A 15,111-nucleotide genomic window follows, 5' to 3' on the forward strand; every position below is an offset into this window, starting at 1 on the left:
ATCATATTTTGCAAGCTGGAAGGAAGTCAATGTTAGTGATCCAGACATGGAACAACCACCCAGGTGACAATGTTGGTTAGGTGAAGGTGGAGAAGAGTCTGTGCACTGAGTTTAACCTGAAAGAGTTTGCAGGATTCCAGCAGAGTTTGACTATGAGACCACAGGAAGTTCATAAAGTGCCGTATTATGACCAATTAGAAGGGTGACTGGTCCCAGTGGGCCTTTGTATCTTCAGGTAAAAGGAGAGGAGGTAAACAAGTGGGCTTGGCAAGGAGAGAACCCACTCAGCCCTTCATCCAACGCATCTCTAGGAAGAGAAGCCAGCCAGGTAACTCTCTACAGAAGTTCCTCCACTGGCAACACAGCTGGGAGGGACAGATGAATGTCCTTTTTCTGCAGGAGGACAGATGAATGTCCTTTTTTCTGCAGGAGGATTGGATCAAGTACCAGGCTTTGTAAACCTGTTGTCTTAATTTCAGCTCTAATGTGATTCTTTGGCCTGCAGTTCACAGACCTAATGAGGCTACAGCTACCTGCAGCTGTTGGTGTCCCTTTGAGTCTCCTTATTGCTGGGAAATCAAGAGTAACTTGCCTGAGCTCCCCTTGCGGTGTGAGTGGGTTTATAATGTTACAACTGCTGCTTGTGGTTTATCAATTAATGGACTTTCAGTTAATTTTGATTTACATTGGTGTATCCATAGGGCTGACTTTAGGCCATATTGTCCTGCAACACCAGCAGGCTTAAAGTCACTCACTTGAGTAAAAAACCTTACAGAAGCATGTTAAACCAGCAGGGTCATCTCTATCAGCCAGAGCTGAGACTTTCACAGCAGAGTTATCTTGATGGGACATTCAGTTATGTTATAATCTTCATTCTTTTGTGTTTATGTGGCACATTAGCCTATCTGTGTTTTTGCTTGGGTCCATGCAAGATTATGGTTTCATTTCCATCTGCTTATTCTGGCCATCTATTTTCTTCCAGTCCTCTGGAACACCCATAGCATTCCATTTGTCAGAAGTCAGCACTGAATGATGCTGGTGGGTGTCAGAGAAAATGGAACAGAAACTGTTGCCTGGTGGTTTCTCTGTCCAGCCACATTATTCTGCTGTGGGATCCAGAAATAATTAGGTGCAGTAAAAAGTGCTGTTTGCAAAGTCCAATTTACAGACCCTTGTGCAAAGAGAGGAGCTCTTCAGAGGATCATGGACTTCTCAGCTCTCTCTTGATTTGGGGCATTAGTGATCAATGCCAATGTCAACTTTCTCAAGGCAGTTTTTTAAAGCTTTTATTTTTCTGGCAACTCTAGCTTATCAAATTTATAAGGGTTGTGTTCCAAGTTTGACACTTATTTTCCATGGTTGAATGTTATTTCTTCACAGCAGCCTGTAGCTGAGTGTAGGAGATTTTTTAGATCATTACTTTTAGGGAAGACTTTGACTCATGTGTGGTAGTTGAGGAGACAATGCCTGTCACTGGTTGCCCACAGATTTATTTAGGCTGAGATGCTGGCATACCTTTGACTATGACTAGGTGTGAAGAGGTCAGGAGTGAGCTGCCTCCCTTGTGCAGGCCCTGGTAACAGAAATATCTGCCTTGCCCATCCTAGTCCAGCTCTTCAGGAGTCCCAGGCTGGCCCTGTGTACACAGCTCTAAACAACCAAAAAACTGAGTGTGACTAAGAGGCAAATGAGTTATTGCTTGGCTCACCCCAAGCAGTTGAGACCTTCTGTGCCCTTAGCACAACAGTTTGTGTTGTTTTGATATAACTGCATTGAGGGTAGAGAATGTGCAGCAATGGGGAATGGCCAAACCCAAAGGACACTCTGTACCTTACTAAAAACAGCTCATTTATCAAAACCCCTGTATTTTTGCAGTTCTGTTAGGGGAATGATGGGACAACTTGACCAAACATGTTTAAAATGTGGGCTTTGGGATGGGGCTGGAGGACAGAAGGCACCTTGTTTCTGGTTGCAGTGGACCCAAATGAAGACTTGGCATAAATAATCACAGAACCACAGAATGGCTTGTGTTTGAAGGGACCTTAAGAATCTTACAGTTCCACACTCCTTGCCATGGGCAGGGACACCTTCCACCAGGCCAGTCACACCCATCAAATCCATGTTTCTCCAATTTAGAAACAAGGATGCTGTGCAGGACAGTGTCAAACACTTTGCACAAGTCCAGGTAGATGTCAGCTGCTCTTCCTCTGTGCACCAGTGCTGTAACCCCATCCTAGAGGGCCACAATTTGTCAGGCATGATTTGCCATTGGTGATGCTGTGTTGGCTGTCACCAACCACCTCCTTATTTTCCATGTGCCTTGGCACAGAAAGGAGCATCTGCTCCATGATCTTGAGGCACACCAAGGTGACACTGACTGTTCCTGTAGTTCCCTGTGTCTTTTTTTTAACCTTTTTTAAAATGGGGGTTTGTTCCCCCTTTTATAAATAGCGGGAGCTTCAGTGGAGTGCCACAACTTCTCAAATATGAGGGACAGTGGCTTAGGCACTCCCTCTGCCAGTTCCCTCAGAGCTTGTGAAGATGTTCTCAGCAAAATGAATGCAGAGGACAGATTGTGCAATTACCTATCTCTAGTAGGGACAGAATTGGAGAATTAGTGTGATTTATAAATATGGAGGGGAGGATTATTTTGATAGTAAAAGTTGAGAAATCAAACACCAAAATACAGAGCTAAGATCAAATTTAATTATTCTTTTCAGTACTTAGAACATATTGGAGAGGTTTGCCTTCATTTCTATGTTCATTTAATAATTTGCATAGCACAACACAAAGTAGAGGTGTTTATGGAACCCTCAGGTATAGTAAATTATCAGGCAATGCCGATTTATCTTGATTAAATTGATATGAAGTCTAAGTACAAAAGATGAAACTTTGTTTCTGGCACTGTCCTTTAGTGTTCTGATTTGAACTGAAACATTTTGACTGAAAAAACCACCCTGAATATTTGACAGGTCTGTAACAGGTGTTGTGCTCCACTCCCATTTCTCAAGTGGCTTTCTATTTTAAACAACGTTGAATTTCGGTGCAGGGCACTAAATATGTGTGGTATCACTGCACACTCAGGGAAATTGCCTCTATGTTTTCTTATGCATTAAAAGGAAGTTAATTGCATTGCCAGTTGCTTCATTTGATCTTTTTAAGGGATAAACACAGTCCATTGTGGCTCATACTACAGAGTGAATCAGGATTTTTATGAATGTGAACAAGATATCTTAGTCACTTAAGAATGAAGGTTAGCATTTCTCAAACCCATTGAAGAATATGGGTGTGTTTTGAAAACTCAAAATTTAAAAGCTGCAATTAAAATATTGTCCTCAATGTAATTTTTAAAAATCTGTTATTCCTCCCTTCCTCAACTCTAAAAAGAATGAGGAAATAAATTATCAGAGCAGTAGTTTTCAGAGTGAACCCTTGTCTCTAATGCAGGCATGATTTAATGCTTATTGTTTCTTATGCCAACTTAATTCTTCTAACTTTTGGCATGTCCAGAGAGTGAAGTCAGTCCAGATTCCTTCCAAATGCTTCTTCATTTCCAAAAGGGTGTGTGATTTATATGGCCAACAATGACTAGCAGAGCTAGGCTCAGGTATGGGGGAGGTAAGATGAGGATGCACTCTCAGCAGACAGCTGCTGCTCTAAGGGGAGGTTACTTGTCCGAGTCAGCAGCTGGGAGGACCTGAAGCTGCTTGGTGCTCTTAGTATAGGAGAAAATTTTGGGGTCTTAATGAAACGACTTTGAGAAGTGCTAAGTTATGTTCAGGGTTTCTGTTGTGTCTTTTAAGCAGCGTCCTAGGTAGCTGCACATACAAATTACTCTGACTTCACTTCTCCACAGTCCTGCCCACACACTTACAGTGGTGCATTGCAAGTAGGTGCTGATGGCACCATGTGAGAAGCCTTTGCAGGAATGGCTTCTGAACACTGCAGCTAAAATGCCCCAAATTAATATCATTATTATTTTTCTGTAGAGGACAGGCACTGCAGCAAGCAGGTTTGTACAGATAACCTCCAGCTCCCTGCAGACACTGAATCACTTTTGTGGGCGTTCTCAGCTGAAGGTTTTAAGTTCTGTTTGAGATTTGCTTTCTGCACGGAGTAAATCCCTTGTTTTAATCAAATGCCAAAAATGTCAAAACGTTTTGGGGGAAAAAACAAATCTGAGTGTTTTTTAGGTAAGAATAAACTTTTCAGGAGTGCCTAAAGGAAGATGCTGTGGGTTTGATTTACAAAGGTGCTGAACTGGTTAAATTAGGGAGGGGGAGGGTGAGAATTACAGAAATGCAAGGGTACCTTCTGCTCCTGGCAGTCACACTTGCTGGGATGTTTTGACTTTTTCCTTTCATTCTTACTAAGCACTGCTGTGACCCTTGAGGGACTGAAATCCTTTTTGCAGAAGCAGCCCAAAGCCACACAGGCACAGTAACAAATTCAGCCAGCTAGGCAGCTTCTCCTGAGAGCAGCCTCCTACAGCTTGTCTCAGCAGTAGTATTTGCTGAGGGATGTCTTGGTGGGTGATGTTCACAGGCACACTGTCCTACACTTTGTGTAGCTTGGATTCTGCTCAGATGGCTTTCTCCTGGTTGTTTGCTTCTTTGGAAGTGTGTCAGGTTTTGTTTTTCACTCTGCAGACAACTCCACGTGCCATGGGAAATCACTGCATAAAGATGTCACTGCAAAGCCAAGTGCTATAGTCCTTACAGCTGTTTCTCACTTGAGTAATACTTTCACTGCCCTTAAAAGCATTGGTGTTCCACACAGACACTTTATTTAGGCGTCCTGGATCGTCAGTGGGAGGGAATTTCACCCACTAGATGGTACTTCATGTTTAAAAGTGCTGATCTCCAGAACACTGCCTGCCAAGCACGTGAGCAGGAGTGGAGAGCTGCTGGAGATAGCAAGGTGTATCCATGCCATCTACAGGTAGAAGAATGAAGCTGGCAATGTGCAGCTCTGGCATCTCCCACGCTGTCCAGGCTTGCCCTCTTGGCTCCTGCTGAGGTGGCCACAGGCAAGGGCAGTGCTCTGGGGACAGACCCCTCCATCCTCCTCTGGCAGGGGCAGCAGGGAAGCAGCAGCCTTGGGGTGCATGGCTGAGCCTCCTGTGTGAGTGAGAGCAGCTGTGGCACTCGTGTCCCTCTGTCACCTTGGCAGGAGGTGTGAGCAGTGCCCAGCTGTGGCTGCTGTGGTGCTCCTCGTGGTACAGAAGGGTTTTCTCCAAGCTCTTCTGTGCCATGAGGAGCACCACAGCACCCACAAAGCTCCTCTAGAAACCTCCTCCCAAAACAGGCTGCTGAGACAGGGAGTTCATAAAACCCCTGCGGTCAAAGGGACAATGTGAAGGTGTTTTATCAGTAGGGAAGGGGCAGGAGGAAGTGGAGCCCAACAGTTTGTCAGGGAAGAGAGAACTCTTTAATTGACTGTCAAACCATAATTGTGGAAACCTGAGGAGAAGAGGCATCAGCAGGTATGTCAGCACAGATAGGCATCAATCTTCCCTGGCTAGACAGCAACATGATTACTTCTGGAATACTGTCAACAATCTGGAAGTGCAGTAAGCTGATTTGGCCTGTTTCAAATGGAGGGAGGAGGTGGGATGCACCTCCTTCCCTCATTTATTCAAGCTGTTTCATTTAAATAGATTGTTTACAGCTATTTTTTAATTAGGAACAATTCAAACCTGTACATCTGTTTTAAAAGATTTACTTTCATTTTGTTATGGCCTCTTCCAAAATAAGGTCAAACTTAGGACAAATACCATCTTAGCCACACATTTCTGTGTTTCTTAATGTTTTTGTGATTTCCTTCACCTTAGCCTAGGAGCTCCTAGCAAAAGTTATGGATTGGTTGATAGGAAACACTACTAAATAGCTTAAATTTCATCAGCAAAACAAATTTTTCTTACATTATCAGGAAAATTTTACTTAGGAACAGTTCAGTAAGTGCAAACCATTTGGAACCAGTCAGCAATCCTGCACGTGCCATGGTGGGGCCTCATCTCCTGGCCAGCACTCAGTGCTACTGATGGAGCACCTGGCAGGACACCTGTCCCCTCTGCATGGATGTGTCACCAGTGCCAGTGGTTTTGGCTGAGCCACAGCTGTTGGGTTTAGCTTTGGGGTTTTTTGTCACCCTGCTTGTTATGCTCCAGATACAGCAGTTCTTCTGAAGGGGAAAATGCACTGAGCTGTTGAAAAACCTTGGACAGACAGGATTAGAGATGTAATAAACAGTGACTGTGTGACATGAGGTTTCTACTGCTGTCATTCTGCCTCAGGACTGTTTTCTGCTACTGGAATGTAACCATTGGTGAGCATGGTCTCTGCTCTTTCTCTTCAGCTCTGCAATCTCTTATTGGTTTTGGAGCACCTCTGTTTTCCTATGTAATGGCAAGGGCCATGCAAATGAGGTGCATTTTTTAAGTGAGATTATGTCAAGATACTATGATTTATAACCATAATATCACAGTCTTGTCACAACTTCTTTGCACAACTTATCCCAATGGCATCTACTGTTATCTGGGAGGAGAAACAGAACTTTAGCTTACAGCTCAATTTATATTAATTGCATTTCCTTCTTATGTCCCTGGACCAAACTTTTGATACTTGTTTTGCAGGAGTTTAGGGAAGGCAATCAGCAATACCATGTGCTGCTGTACAGCACGTTTCAAACAATTAATATGACATTTTCTGAATTAAAAATTACTAGTAGCATAAATGATCAAAGTGGTTTGTCAAAGAGGAAACATCTGTGCTGACTGAAAACCTTTGAAGGCATCAGCCCATTAACACCCATTAAATTGATGATTTATGGGGGTGTGCTGGAGAGGAGGCTTTGTGGGCATTCTCCAAACACCTTGGGGTATGTAAATTTTATCCCTGAGGTGCTGACAATCAGTTAAAAAGCCCTTTGGTGTATCTTAGCTTCCTCATCCCCCTCTGTTCTGCTTTTGGAAGGGCAGCACTTTGGCTGGAGGCTCCAGGGTATGCAGGTACTGTGTCCAGAGATGATGTGAGGGTGTGAGCATGGCCTGACTCTGCTATTACTCCCAGCTACAGGCTCTAATAGGCAACTTCTGCCTGTTCAAGCTCATCTTCAGTTGCCTTCCCAGCTGCTGGTGGAAGGAGGAGCTGAATGGCTGCAGACAGCAACCACCAGTGACAGAAGGACTTAGCAGAAGACCTCAGACAGCCAGCAAATATCTGGTGTAGAAGGCAATAGAAAAACAGAGCTTTAGCCCCAAACTCTAGGTATGTTGTGCCATTAAGGCATTTTTATTCTATCTGCTCAGCTCTATCTCCACTGCATAAAAATTCCTACCAGCCCTTTTAAATTTAGGCGAATTAAGGGCACACACTGAACTACTTGTTATTAATATCTCAGCACTATTTTCTAATTCCCAATTCATACTTGAAATGGATTAAAGCTGCTAATCCTTGACAAGGCAGCAAAATGTGATGCTAATTTATTGATATGGTCTTTTAAGAAACTTTGGGTTTCTTGTCTATAAATTAAATTTCAACAGAGCATTCAGGTCCCTTTCCAAGTTAGAGAGTAGAGAGTGGAGCTCTGTGTGCTGACACACCACGTCCTTGAGCTGAGCACACAGTGTGGCTGGGGAGGGCTGTCTTTGTTCTAAAAGGATGTGTTTGTGCCTTGTTAGCTGTCTCTTAAGGCTGACTGTGCCGTGGTTTCAGCTCTTACCCCATCAGCTGCCTTGGCTCACCTTGGAGAGGGCTTTGACCTCTCCTCTTCCCCTGAGCTTCTGCTCCCACCCCTGGCTCAGGCTCTGCTCTGCACCGTGGGTGTTTTCAATGAGCTGTCCCACGTGTGGGATGTCACTGCTGAGCCTGGCAGAGGCTGGGTTGTTCTGCTGGGAATTGTTTTGAGTCCTTGCACATTTTTCATTACCTTGCAGCTTAATTTCAATCTTCCCCCTGTACATTTGTTAGTAACACGCTCCTTTATCAAAGGAAGTGGATTATTTTCAGAATATTGCAATTATGTGGCAGTTGTTGCTTTCCTTGGTTGTTGTTCTCTTGTCTGGGCAGGAGTAAGCACTGGAAGCTTAGAAAAAAACCTGCCATAGAAATCTGTGCTCTGTGCCCTTCTGAGAGCTGAGCAGAGCTGCCCCTTGCTGGAACCAGACTTGTCCAACCACATGGTTCCTTTTCCAGCTCTGGAAAGGCAGCAGGAGCAGTTTGTGCATCCATGCCAGGCTCCAGAGCCCTGCTGGGGTGGGCTGTCACAGGAGAGGGCACCTTGTTTGTGCTGGAGTGGAGCCATTGCAACTCTGCCTAAAGCAGGTTTTCAACAGAGACATCCTGACCATGGCTGATGTTACAGTGAGCCCTGCAGCAGAAGATGCATTAAGGCATCAGTGCAGCTCCCTGTGGGTGGTTTGATTTCTTGTCAAACCCAGTTCTGAGGGTTTGACATTTCTGCCTTGTGTAAGGTCAAGAACATGAAATTTTTGAAGTTATTTCATGCCACCACTGCCTCCTTCATCCTGTCTGTTATCCCAGATATTTTTTTTGTTTGAAAATGTAAAAAAAAAAGAAGGAGTTGCTGGTTTTAAAAACATCTCATGATTTGACAAATTTAATTGAAAGTTTTTCTGAACAATATTTTTTAATGGCAATTATCACTTCAGACATTTCTGGGAAACTGACAACAAGTTTTATCAAATCTAAATGATTTTGCAATTAAAAAAGGCAAATTGCTAATGAACCCAAAAAGTTTCTGACAAATACCAGCCCATGTTTCTGTCCCTTTATCACACTCTCTGCACCACTGCTGTGCAGAACTTCTGTCTGACTGTCCTTCAAGGGCTCTCAATTAGTCCAATAAAGTTTTGGAAATTCAGGGGAGAGTGAGACATGTAACTCCCAGATGCTGAGGCTGGGTTAGTGGGGTTGGTAACTGGTGAGATTAATGCTTGCACAGGGCTCTTTTGGTGGTGGATGGGAGCTCCTGGCAGTCATTTTTCATCCTGAGTGCAAACACTTTCCCACCTGTATCAAGCACAGAGTGAGCTCAGCTGACTTGCCTGGAGTGCATTGTCCCCTCCCCAGACAGCAGCTTTTAAGTGGAAAAAGCAAATAGTGTCAGAGCCTGAATGTGGCAGGGGTGGGAGTGAGGGCTGAGAAGTGATTCCTGCCAGGATCCTCAGCCTGGAAAGTTAAATGCACACTAAATTGTCTCAGTATAGTGTTTGTTTTCACTGCTGGTGAAGCTGCATGCCAGGAAGAGGACAAGACTGGATCTGCCTGGCATTTGAGGCAGGTTTTCACAGCAGGCAGAGCTGGCTCCAATTTACACTGCTGAAAATCCTCTGTCAGAAAGCCACTGGCTAAGACACGTAGTGTTAATTACAGATAATGTCAACTGAAATACCTGGAGGAGACAGGCAATAGCTGCAGTCTGCAGAATCCAAAGGGACTTGTTCTGAGTGGCATTAATTTTTAATGCTTTAATCAGGATAAAATCCCTCTACAAAGTCTTAAGGGGAGTAGGAGTAGTCTGTTTAATTTTTTTAATATGACCTGAAGGAGAAAGCAATAATTTCAGCAATCTCTAGTGATGACAAATTTCTTAACTGGACAACAGGAAAAAGAAATGCCTCAGCTTTGCCCAAGACATTTGAAATTCAGCTGAAGGCATACAGAGAGCACCAATTCCACTATCTTTATAAGCCATTCTCTAAGATTTAAATCTCTTGCATGGTCTTTCTTTTTTTTTTTTTTTTTTCTTTTTCTAAGTGAGATTTCATGCTGCCCTGGTAGACAATTCCCTGCTAAAGCTGAAGGGGTTTTGCCTAGGAAGAGGCAGGTTTCTCCCCTCCCCTGGTGGTACATTTGTGTCGCCAGCCCTGGGGTGAGCTGTGCAGGGAGCACATGCTCAGCATGGAAGGGGAGCAGTGGCAGGGGACCCTCTGCACCCCCAGCAGTTCCTCATCTTGCTCTGATCGAGTCCTCCCTCACCAGAACACAATGGTGCATTAATAACCTTTCAAAACCCAGAGCTGTATTCTACAGGTGTGCAAGGCATATGGCTTCTCCCCTATTAGCAATGCAAATTTAATCAACTGGAACAATATTCAAAGGGTTGGCTCAGCACGAGCCAACAGCCAACAAGCAGTTGTCATTTTCCCCTGCTTTTGACAAACATAAGAAAGATCTTTGATTAAAACTTCAATTCTCCTTAAAACCAATATCCCTTTGAATGAAAGGAAGCAACATCCTCTAGAAGTTCTATTGTATTTCTACTGTCACTTCCTAAGAAAACTGCTTTTTATGTCCAGATTTCAGCAACATCAGAGAGAAAAATCTGTTAGTTTCCAGTTGAAAAGCAATCCCTGTCACCAAACGTGCTGGAATTCAGCAAAGTGACAAAGTTCAGGATGATCTGCATATTTTCCCATGTGAGACTTTTATTGCATTTCAATTTAATTTCCTAGCATGACACTGTTTGTTGTCCCTGGCTCTTGCTAACAGCTCCAATATGCTGGGTGTCTCCTCCTCTGTCTGTCAGGCAGTGTCAGGTCACTGGGTTTACTGCAGAGCAGAAGCCTGAAGTGTTCCAGTGCCCTCCTGGCTGCAGCAGCACAGCCTGGATGGCCATGGTGGCACTCCTGGGAGGCAGCAGCAGGGTCACCTTTCATTTGTGTCACATCACAGGTACCACAACCCAACAGGAGATGCCCTTTGCTGACCCCTCCCCAGCTTAGCAGAGTGGCATGATGCTGGAAGGGGATGTCCTTGTTCCTCTGGGTTTTCTGGGGGCTTTGCAGTGTTTGAGCCACCCAGGGACTGGCATTGAGTGCCTGTAACTAATGAACCTGCTCTCTTTCTTGGCTGACACCAGGTTTGGCCTGATGGCACTGCACTGGGGCTCACTGATGTTGGTGAAGACAAGATCTGGTCCTTGCCTATGAAATAGCTGCACCCTCATCCTGTGGTAGGTAAAACTGCCTCTCTTTTGTGTTTACCTGTACAATGCACATGTTGCTGCACCCCAGGGTGGCCTCCTCTTCCATCTGTGCAGTTGGAGGAAACCCTGTAGTGTCACATAGTCAAGTGGGCTGGGAGACTTCACTAGGAATCTCAGAAAATTGTGGTCACTTTATTTTTCATTCACTTAATAAAAGAAAATGTTAAATTACCACAGCAGATAATGGTGGTAGTAGTTTTCTCATATTCTGGTTCATTAAATGCTGATTGGCAAGGGTTTGCTAACAACTTTCCTATTTCAAAAAATGCCATTATTTACAGATGATGACAGATTTTTCAGAAAACAACTTTTTCATTGAAACAACTTTATCTAGAAGGGCCCTGCATGACACATGCATTTGATCATAAAAAGCATTCAAGTCCATCTGACTGTTGCAGAAACCTGAAATCCACATTGCCTGAAGATGGGGAGGTAGATCCTGTGGTGGGCAATAACATTGGGCTTGTCCTATTGAGCAGCCTTTCTGCTCCAGCACTGAGGATTTGTACCCCTCTGCTGCCTTCCAGGAGCAGCTGGTTACAGTGGCTGAGGGCTGCATGGGGGCTGTGAGGGTGTTTGGGATGTGGAGGCACTGTGGGGATGTGGGACAAACCTTGGAACTGTGTTTTCATGAGGGAAATAAGAACAAGGCCAGCCTAAGGAAAGTGCAAAGCTAAAACAGGAATGCTGGACTCCAGCAGCCAGAGTCCATGTCTGCCAGCAGCAGAAGGGGCAGGCAGGGTCTGAGATACCTCCTCCTCCTCCTCCTGCCCTTCTGCTGCTGTCAGCATCCCAGCCCTGCCTAGCAAACAGCATTTCACTGCCCTGGACTTTGTGCATGGGGTTCCTCCCCTGTCTGAGGCTCTTGGATTAGTGCAGAGCTTCTCTGCAGGCTGTTTGCTGGGCTGGCTGCTGCTGCTGAGTTGGTGTGGTGGCCAGTGTGTCTCTGGCTCCTGGCCAGGGGCATGAGGAGCTTTCTGAGACACCATCTGCTCCTTGCCTGAGGGTTTGAGTGCTGCCAGTCAGCCCTTGAGTGCCACCACCCTGTCCCCTTGTGGCATGGCCTCCAACCTAATCCCAGGAGTTCTGGGAGGGCTGCAGGGAATTGTCCAAGGGCTCCATGGGGCCTCCCAAGGCAGGGTGACACCTGTGGCCCTGCTGGCTCTGCCATGCCCTGCCTGGGCTGCGGGGATGATCAGGGAGTCTGGGAGAGCACAATGACCCTGGAAGGCTTGAGCAGGACTCCACCACCACCACCTGGAGAGGAAGACAGAAGGGTGGAGCAATGGTCACAGCTGCCAGGGGTGCTGCCAGAGGCAGAAGGAGCAGGGCTGCATGTGGAGGGAGGCAAACATCAGCCCTCAGAGCAGGAAGCAAAGCCTTGGGGCTCCTGGTGCATCCTCACAGGGACTGTGGGGAGCAGGGTGAGCACAGGCCATGCCCCTGATGTGCTGCAAAGGGTGCAGGTCTTGAATGTGTCTCTCACAGAGCTTTTCATTTTGTTTTCCTGGAGGAAAGTACACTTCAGCATCTCTTCTTGCTTTGTCACTTCTTCCTCTTGTAGCCAGGCAGGGAAGAGTGAGTGCCTGAACATCTGTTGTGATTCTGGGGTAGTGGCTTGGTTTGGATTTTTGGTTTTATTAAAACTTGTTCAGTACTGAGAAGCAGTGAGCAAAGACTCTTTGGGCACTTTGATTCCCTTGATTGCTGATTTTTGTTTACTTCAACCTCTTGAAAAGCAGAGCACTTCTTATCTCTTCACAAGAAATGAAGCCATTTCTTCAGCTGCAGCCTACTTAAGGGTGTTTTTCTGATGCCTGTGTTTTCCCCTGAGAAAACATGAAACACAATGCAAGGAGTTTAAGCAAAAAGCCAAAGTCCTTGGACTCCAAAGGCATCAAAGCTGAGCTACTTTCCTTTGAAAATAATCTTGGGTGGGCTGTGATTATTCCTAGGCATTTATAATGCCACCCATCACACAGGTTTTATCCTAGCTAATTTTGTCTTGCATTTCTTGATGGTTTTGTCTATTATTTTTTACTTTTGATGCTAAATAAGCTCAAATATGCTCCCAGGAGAAAATGCAGCTCTGGGAGGTGGTGTAGTTTGGGATCAGGCTGTGCCCAGTCTTCCCCAGGCCAGCAGAGTGGCTTCTGCATTGGTTGTGTGTACCAGCAGGTCTGTGTGTCCCCTTGCTGCCACCACCCTGGGTGTCCCCATCCCCTGTGCTCTAAATGGACTCCTGAATAGCTCTTGACTTTCCCCCTCAGCTTGAATGGCTGCAAACACAAGTGGCCCTGGCTGCTCTCAATGTGCTCTCGTGAGCCTTGGTCAGGCAGCACAAGGAGGTGGTTCTGATATTTCATCTCCTGAGTAAAACCAATGGAGTCCTGCAGGTGAGACATTCACCTGCTGCTGGACTGGCATGTGCCCAGCTCATTTGGATCTGGGAAGGAAACCCGGACTGCTGCAGTAATGTGGCAGAAAGGAAGAGTAAAGGGTTAATAGGTTCCTCTGCACGGAGCTGAGCAGCTGCTGTCTGTCAGTCTGTGAGCAGCTGCTGTCTGTCAGTCTGTCTGGGGAGTGGTCTGCAGAAGAAGCTGTAGCTTTAGCTGAGCTGTGTCCTGTGAGGGGGCTGAACTCTGCAAACCCAGCTGCTTTTTGGGGTGAAGGTGGCATGCAGCATGAATAGGGCATGAAAAGCCACAGCCCTGGGGCTCAGCCATCTCAGAGATGACCAGACTGGATTGAGGCACTGATCCCACAAAGGGCTGTGCAAAACTGCCTGGTTTTAGTGAAATTCAAACATTAATCCAGTCACAAGGGAAAACCATCTGCAAGTCAGTGTTGAGCTGAGCTGTGCTCAGCCAGTCCCTGCAGGTGGCTTTGGGAAGCACCAAAACTCTTTGGGCAGGAGGAGGCATCAGAACCATCCCCATGTGCTGCAGGGCTGAAGGGAGGGTGTGTGGCCAGGTTGCCTGGATGCCCTTCCATGCAATGCCTGGAGCAGCCTCATCCCTCCCTTCACCTGGCTCTTGGTGACTTAGACTGGGCAGGGGACATTGAGGATTTGCTGCAGAAATTGTGTTCACCGAGTCAGATCTTGAAGTGGGGTTTTCTTATGGGCCTCACTCATGCTGGGGCAAAATCCTCATGTTCCAAAACCTCTCCTGTCCAACTGGCCTCTAAATACATATCAGACAAAAAGTTTTCTGTTTTCCTGCCTAAGTTACCAAAGCAGCTTTTCCTAACACTGCTTCTTTTCTTAATATTCTCTCTCCCTGTCAGCTGCCTATGCAATCTGCTTGTTTGCATATAATTACTTCATTAGACCTTTTTTGCTCAGATTGCTAGTTTTTAGTTTTGAGGTGGTTTTTTTAACATTAAATTTTTAATCTTGTAAAATGGCTGTTGTCAGGATAGCTTCAGACCAAGTGCAAGTAATGAGTACCAGAATAGAAAAAATGAGATCAGAAGTAAAAAAATCCCAGCAAGACAAACAGTGGCAAAAACCCCCATGAAAGGCAGATTTTCTTTATCTCACTGCTGATCAGGAATTTATCCTGCAGGAAACCTTGCTGGTATCAATGGAGTGAGTATGGTGGGTGTAAGCTGACCTAGAGAAGAACATGCTTCTGCTTTCATTGTTGGGAACTCCTTGGCTTCCAGCAGCCTTTCTGAAGGTGGTGATTCTCCCTGTCAGTATATCAGGGGTTGGAAGTCTCCAGAGCTGCTCCCTGTGACTGTGGGTGAGTGATATCCCTGCCTATGAATATCTGTTCTCTCTCATTCCTCTGTAAATGGCAGGGTGCTCTTGTGGGGTTGCATCAGCAGGAGTGTTTGCTCCCTTCTCAAGGGCCATGGGCAGTGCTCTGGCACCTGAGGAAGCAGAAATGCTTCCAGGCAGCTGCTTTGAGGATTCTTCCTTCTGGATTTGCCCCTTTGTGCCCACGATGTCAGTGGAGGACAGACATGATCCCAACAGGTCCCTTCTAGAACAACAGCCCCTCACAGGGCTGTGAGGCACCTGTGGCTTGGCTAAAATATTCTGTGATGAAACACAGGAGCAGCACACCTTGGGCAGCTGACTCTGATGTTTGA

The sequence above is a fragment of the Molothrus aeneus genome, chromosome 14 (genome assembly GCF_037042795.1).
Source record: "Molothrus aeneus isolate 106 chromosome 14, BPBGC_Maene_1.0, whole genome shotgun sequence".
Classification (NCBI taxonomy): Eukaryota; Metazoa; Chordata; class Aves; order Passeriformes; family Icteridae; genus Molothrus; species Molothrus aeneus.